The following is a 7102-nucleotide window of genomic DNA, read 5'->3' on the forward strand; positions in this document are numbered from 1 at the left end:
AGTGTTCTTATGTTCATTATGTTGGGTGTCATAGGTAAATTTCTACTTAAATTCTTATTGTAAAAATCGGACTTTATCATGCTTTTATTCTGAAGGCAAAACACTAAACCGGAAGTGAAATTCCTGCTGTGCGGAAGTCAAATTCCTGCTCACCGCACGCTGGTCCTCATTGTGATGCTGCTTACCCCGCTAGCCGGGCGCTTCTGGCTCATACGAGCGAATTAGCGCCCGGCGAACGTCACGCATTTCCCATTTTACACTGTGCCATTTTCACGTCTAGGTCTAAATGCCGGCTCCTACCTGAGTCTTCACGTGAAGTGAAGACGCTATCCGATGCAAAACATCCTCTTCTTTTAATGACACCTAGTTGTTGCATCCAAATTGTTGCATAAAATCCACTTTTCTGTCTCTCAAAAACCGAAAAGCATTTATCTGGAGCACCTCGAGCAACCCGGAAGTCGTTGTTCCGGGTTGCTTCAGATCAGAGAAGAAGAAGCGGTGCGCCAGATAAATGCTTTTCGGTTTTTGAGAGACAGAAAAGTGGGGGTTATGCAACAATTTGGATGCAACAACTAGGTGTCATTAAAAGAAGAGGATGTTTTGCATCGGATAGCGTCTTCACTTCACGTGAAGACTCAGGTAGGAGCCGGCATTTAGACCTAGACATGAAAATGGCACAGTGTAAAATGGGAAATGCGTGACGTTCGCCGGGCGCTAATGCGCTCGTATGAGCCAGAAGCGCCCGGCTAGCGGGGTAATGATGCTGCATGCTTCTATCGGTGTGTCAAGGTCGCCTAGTAGTAGCCATGTGGTGTGGGCGTTTGCAGTTCTGTGAGAGTAGGCTACCATAGCTCACGAGTGAGCTTTATTTTGAAAAATGCTTTCAGCTCTGCTGTGTTATTTATTTCAAAAGAGACAATCTCAATGGCCAAGGGCCAGCGTGCTCTCCTTAAGTCAACCCGGGTTGACAGTAGTGGTTGGTTACACTACCTCCCCCTGTGTGGCTTTCGCTGTCCAGGGGGGATTCGAACCGGAGTCGTGTCAAATGCCTTTTTTTTATAAGTCGAACACGCTAACCAGTCGGCCAAGGAGAGAGTCCCAGGTGTGCTGCGTGAAAACTCTGACTTTGCATAGTCCTAATCACCACGTGTATACAGTTTGTTGCAGCAGTGCACAGCCTCAGCTAGCTGGAGTTTGCAAAGACAAAGTAAACAAAGAAGAACTGCTAAACGTAAGAACAATTTGATGACGCTGTCTGCATTGATTGAGCACTTGTTTACATAATGTGTACTACTGCATCATGTGTTGTTGATGCTGCTGTGTGCTCGGTTTGTCAAGCTAGAGTTGTACTAGCTTAGTTAGTGTGTGTGGGCGTTTGCAGTTCTGTGTGAGTACCTACAGTAGCTGCAGTGTGTGAGGGCGCCTTATTTACAAACCTGCTTTCAGTGTGATTTATTTTAAAAAGGGACAATCTCAATGGCCAAGGGCCAGCGTGCTCTCCTTAAGTCAACCCGGGTTGAAAGCAGTGGTTACACCACCTCCCCCTGTGTAGCTTTCACTGACCAGGGGGGAATCGAACCCGGGATTAGGCTGTTCCAGGAAGATCCTTATTTTATATCGAAGTCGAACACGCTAACCATTCGGCCAAGGAGACAGTCCCAGCTGTGCTGTGTGAAAACTCTGACTTTGCATAGTCCTAATTAAATCACCACGTACGGTGTATCCAGTGGTTCTCAAATGGGGGACCTTTTTTTTTTTTTTTTTAATTTCTTTTTTCAAAAAAAAAAAGCTACATGTTACTTATTCCTTCTCAAACTACTTCCTACATGGTGCTAGTCTATCAAAATATCTTGGCTGTCATTGATTGTGTTGCATAGTGGTTTTCTGTACTGTTGACAAATTGTGATATTTTAGTCGCTTTGGACAAAAGCGTCTGCTAAATGACGTAATGTAAATGTAATGTAGGCCTAATGTAATTTTTTTTTTTTTTTTTTTGTGTGCAAAATCTTCATAGTTCAACGAAAATAATTCATGCTTTAAATCTAAAATGGTTCATGGATTACATTCTAATAACAAACCTATCAAGTTAAAAGTCATGTCGGGCACTCAGGCTCCACAGAAATATGACACAAAGCTATGACCAATCAATGAAATATTTTTTTTCCCAGGATATTAAGCCTCATGATTGGTTGTTATTGGATGGCTGTGGGCAGGTGGTGATTCCAGTAGTGAGCAAGCGGTTTTATTGATCTTTCCGATTATTCCGACAGCACATGAATGCAGCATCAGAGCAGGTCAAATGAGGTCAGATGATCATGGGTCAGAATGTGTGTGGGGACAACATGTTGCCTAACCCTAATAAACAAATCTTTGGAATGTAAATTATAATTTTCAAATAAGAAAGTTATTTATTTTAAAAGAGACAATCTCAATGGTCAAGGGCTAGCGTGCTCTGTTTACAACCCGGGTTAACAGTAGTGGTTGGTTACACTACCTCCCCCTGTGTGGCTTTCGCTGTCCAGGGGGGATTCGAACCCGGGTCGTGCTCTGTCTCCCTTTTTTATAAGTCAAACACGCTAACCAGTCGGCCAAGGAGAGAGTCCCAGCTGTTTGGCTTGAAAACTCTGACTTTGCATAGTCCTAATCACCACGTGTATACAGTTTGTTGCAGCAGTGCACAGCCTCAGCTAGCTGGAGTTTGCAAAGAAAAAGTTAAGAAAGAAGAACTGCTAATTGTAAGAACAATTTGATTATGCTGTCTGTGCACTGGGCACTTGTGATTGTGTGCTGTATATTTTGTGGGTGAGTTGATATGCTGTTTGCATTAATACATGAATTGATTGCATGCATCATTGTGATGCTGCATGCTTCTATCGGTTTGTCAAGGTCGCCTAGTAGTAGCCATGTGGTGTGGGCGTTTGCAGTTCTGTGAGAGTAGGCTACCATAGCTCACGAGTGAGCCTTATTTTGAAAAATGCTTTCACCTCTGCTGTTATTTATTTTAAAAGAGACAATCCCAATGGCTAGCGTGCTCTGTTCACAACCCGGGTTGACCGTGGTGGTTGGTTACACTACCTCCCCCTGTGCGGCTTTCGCTGTCCAGGGGGGAATCGAACCCGCGTCATATACACAACCCCCACTTTATTATAAGTCGAGCACGCTAACCAGTCGGCCAAGGAGACAGTCCCAGCTTCGCTGTGTGAAAACTCTGACTTTGCATAGTCCTAATCACCACGTGTATACAGTTTGTTGCAGCAGTGCACAGCCTCAGCTAGCTGGAGTTTGCAACGAAAAAGTAAACAAAGAAGAACTGCTAAACGTAAGAACAATTTGATGATGCTGTCTGCATTGATTGAGCACTTGTTTACATAATGTGTACTACTGCATGTGTTGTTGATGCTGCTGTGTGCTCGGTTTGTCAAGCTAGAGTTGTACTAGCTTAGTTAGTGTGTGTGGGTGTTTGCAGCTCTGTGTGAGTACCTACAGTAGCTGCAGTGTGTGAGGGCGCCTTATTTACAAACCTGCTTTCAGTGTGATTTATTTTAAAAAGGGACAATCTCAATGGCCAAGGGGCAGTGTGCTCTCCTTAAGCCAACCCGGGTTGAAAGCAGTGGTTACACCACCTCCCCCTGTGTAGCTTTCACTGACCAGGGGGGAATCGAATCCGGGATTAGGCTGTTCCAGGGGGACCCTTATTTTATATCGAAGTCGAACACGCTAACCATTCGGCCAAGGAGACAGTCCCAGCTGTGCTGTGTGAAAACTCTGACTTTGCATAGTCCTAATTAAATCACCACGTACGGTGTATCCAGTGGTTCTCAAATGGGGGTCCTTTTTTTTTTTTTTTTTAATTTCTTTTTTCAAAAAAAAAAATGCTACATGTTACTTATTCCTTCTCAAACTACTTCCTACATGGTGCTAGTCTATCAAAATATCTTGGCTGTCATTGATTGTGTTGCATAGTGGTTTTCTGTACTGTTGACAAATTGTGATATTTTAGTCGCTTTGGACAAAAGCGTCTGCTAAATGACGTAATGTAAATGTAATGTAGGCCTAATGTAATTTTTTTTTTTTTTTTTTTTTTTTGTGCAAAATCTTCATAGTTCAACGAAAATAATTTATGCTTTAAATCTAAAATGGTTCATGGATTACATTCTAATAACAAACCTATCAAGTTAAAAGTCATGTCGGGCACTCAGGCTCCACAGAAATATGACACAAAGCTATGACCAATCAATGAAATATTTTTTTTCCCAGGATATTAAGCCTCATGATTGGTTGTTATTGGATGGCTGTGGGCAGGTGGTGATTCCAGTAGTGAGCAAGCGGTTTTATTGATCTTTCCGATTATTCCGACAGCACATGAATGCAGCATCAGAGCAGGTCAAATGAGGTCAGATGATCATGGGTCAGAATGTGTGTGGGGACAACATGTTGCCTAACCCTAATAAACAAATCTTTGGAATGTAAATTATAATTTTCAAATAAGAAAGTTATTTATTTTAAAAGAGACAATCTCAATGGTCAAGGGCTAGCGTGCTCTGTTTACAACGCGGGTTAACAGTAGTGGTTGGTTACACTACCTCCCCCTGTGTGGCTTTCGCTGTCCAGGGGGTCGTGCTCTGTCTCCCTTTTTTATAAGTCAAACACGCTAACCAGTCGGCCAAGGAGAGAGTCCCAGCTGTTTGGCTTGAAAACTCTGACTTTTTGCATAGTCCTAATCACCACGTGTATACAGTTTGTTGCAGCAGTGCACAGCCTCAGCTAGCTGGAGTTTGCAAAGAAAAAGTTAAGAAAGAAGAACTGCTAATTGTAAGAACAATTTGATTATGCTGTCTTTGCACTGGGCACTTGTGATTGTGTGCTGTATATTTTGTGGGTGAGTTGATATGCTGTTTGCATTAATACATGAATTGATTGCATGCATCATTGTGATGCTGCATGCTTCTATCGGTTTGTCAAGGTCGCCTAGTAGTAGCCATGTGGGCGTTTGCAGTTCTGTGAGAGTAGGCTACCATAGCTCACGAGTGAGCCTTATTTTGAAAAATGCTTTCAGCTCTGCTGTGTTATTTATTTCAAAAGAGACAATCTCAATGGCCAAGGGCTAGCGTGCTCTGTTCACAACCTGGGTTGACAGTAGTGGTTGGTTACACTACCTCCCCCTGTGTGGCTTTCGCTGTCCAGGGGGGATTTGAACCCGGGTCACCTTGTCCCTCCATTTTATTATAAGTCGAGCACGCTAACCAGTCGGCCAAGGAGAGAGTCCCAGCTTTGCTGTGTGAAAATTCGGACTTTGCATATATCAGCCTTAGGGGCCCTTTACACGAGGACAGTTTCTGGAAGAAACGACACAATAGCGTTTCCTTCACACCTTTTCCTTCACACCTTCTCCCTGTTTACATGAGCGCTGTTGAATTTTTAAAACGCCGTAATGTACATGCCAGGTCGCTAGGTGGCAGTGTGATCACCTTATTCTTTGCCCATACAAGGACGCTTCTGCATGACGTAATTTCGTAATCGTCTTTCCTGTTTTAAACACGGAAGTAGAGTACGCCTTCCGCAGTCATTTAGACTTGCCAAAAAGCTGTTTTCAAGCTAAAAAAAAAAACCCAAACTGTTTTAAATTTTTAATATTTGTCGGGTGAGAATGTAACATATATGTGACCAGTTTATCAGAATAACGCCTATTGGAAATCTTTAACGAGCAGCGAGGACCGAGAGCACTGAGTGTGCTATCTGTCAAACCCTACTGTAGGCTACTGGCAGTGAGAAAACACTGTCGACGTGCTTTTGTAACTAACATTAAATGCCGACCGGGTACAGCCATCGGCTCCTCGCAACAGTAACGTTATGAACATGTAACTGAAGTTGGCCGCAGTGTAGCTTAATTCTGAATGTTGCCAAACTTCATTCATACTGACGTTTTATTTTGAAAATGGTTGCCAACTCGCGCACGGCTATGGCGTAATCGCGTGTGTCGCGTGTGCAGGCACGTCAGAGTTTCTGAAATGTGCCGTCTTCAAGCGATTACATACCGGTACTTATTATAAGTCGAGCACAGCATTATTTTACTGGTCGGACTCTGTGCGGCCGTAGGCTGTAAAATGTGTTTTTTCAAATGTCAACAAGAGTGAATTTTACACCTGTTTGGGTTAGCCACTAGTTAGGCATGATAGAAGGACTACTGATGTACATGACTGCAGTGAAATTTCCCCAACACATTAAAATTTGAATTTTTGAACAATATTTCAAAATGGTCTCATTTTAATGTTCTGTTTTAATGTGTCTCTGCCTCATTGATATGGGCAGACATTTCACAAGCCCATGAGCAGAAGTGGCTACCTTTCACATAACCACATCATCCATTGTGCATATTAATGGGGCACCCATACTTGATAATCTCTCCTATTGATGTCTTCCGAGAGGCAAATCAGGTGAGTCAGCAGCTATTGACCAGTGTGAAATGGTCAGCAGGAGTTTTCTGTACACAGTCTCCTTTATATTTGTTCTGCTGCTCCTTTATATTTGTTCTGCTGGTCCTTTATATTTGTTCTGCTGCTCCTTTATATTTGTTCTGCTGGTCTGTTTTCATTCCAACATTAAACTAGAGCTTCATCTTAGTGTTCTTATGTTCATTATGTTGGGTGTCATAGGTAAATTTCTACTTAAATTCTTATTGTAAAAATCGGACTTTATCATGCTTTTATTCTGAAGGCAAAACACTAAACCGGAAGTGAAATTCCTGCTGTGCGGAAGTCAAATTCCTGCTCACCGCACGCTGGTCCTCATTGTGATGCTGCTTACCCCGCTAGCTGGGCGCTTCTGGCTCATACGAGCGAATTAGCGCCCGGCGAACGTCACGCATTTCCCATTTTACACTGTGCCATTTTCACGTCTAGGTCTAAATGCCGGCTCCTACCTGAGTCTTCACGTGAAGTGAAGACGCTATCCGATGCAAAACATCCTCTTCTTTTAATGACACCTAGTTGTTGCATCCAAATTGTTGCATAAAATCCACTTTTCTGTCTCTCAAAAACCGAAAAGCATTTATCTGGAGCACCTCGAGCAACCCGGAAGTCGTTGTTCCGGGTTGCTTCAGATC

This window comes from Poromitra crassiceps, assembly GCF_964638095.1.
Source record: "Poromitra crassiceps genome assembly, chromosome: 21".
In the NCBI taxonomy this organism is placed as follows: Eukaryota; Metazoa; Chordata; class Actinopteri; order Beryciformes; family Melamphaidae; genus Poromitra; species Poromitra crassiceps.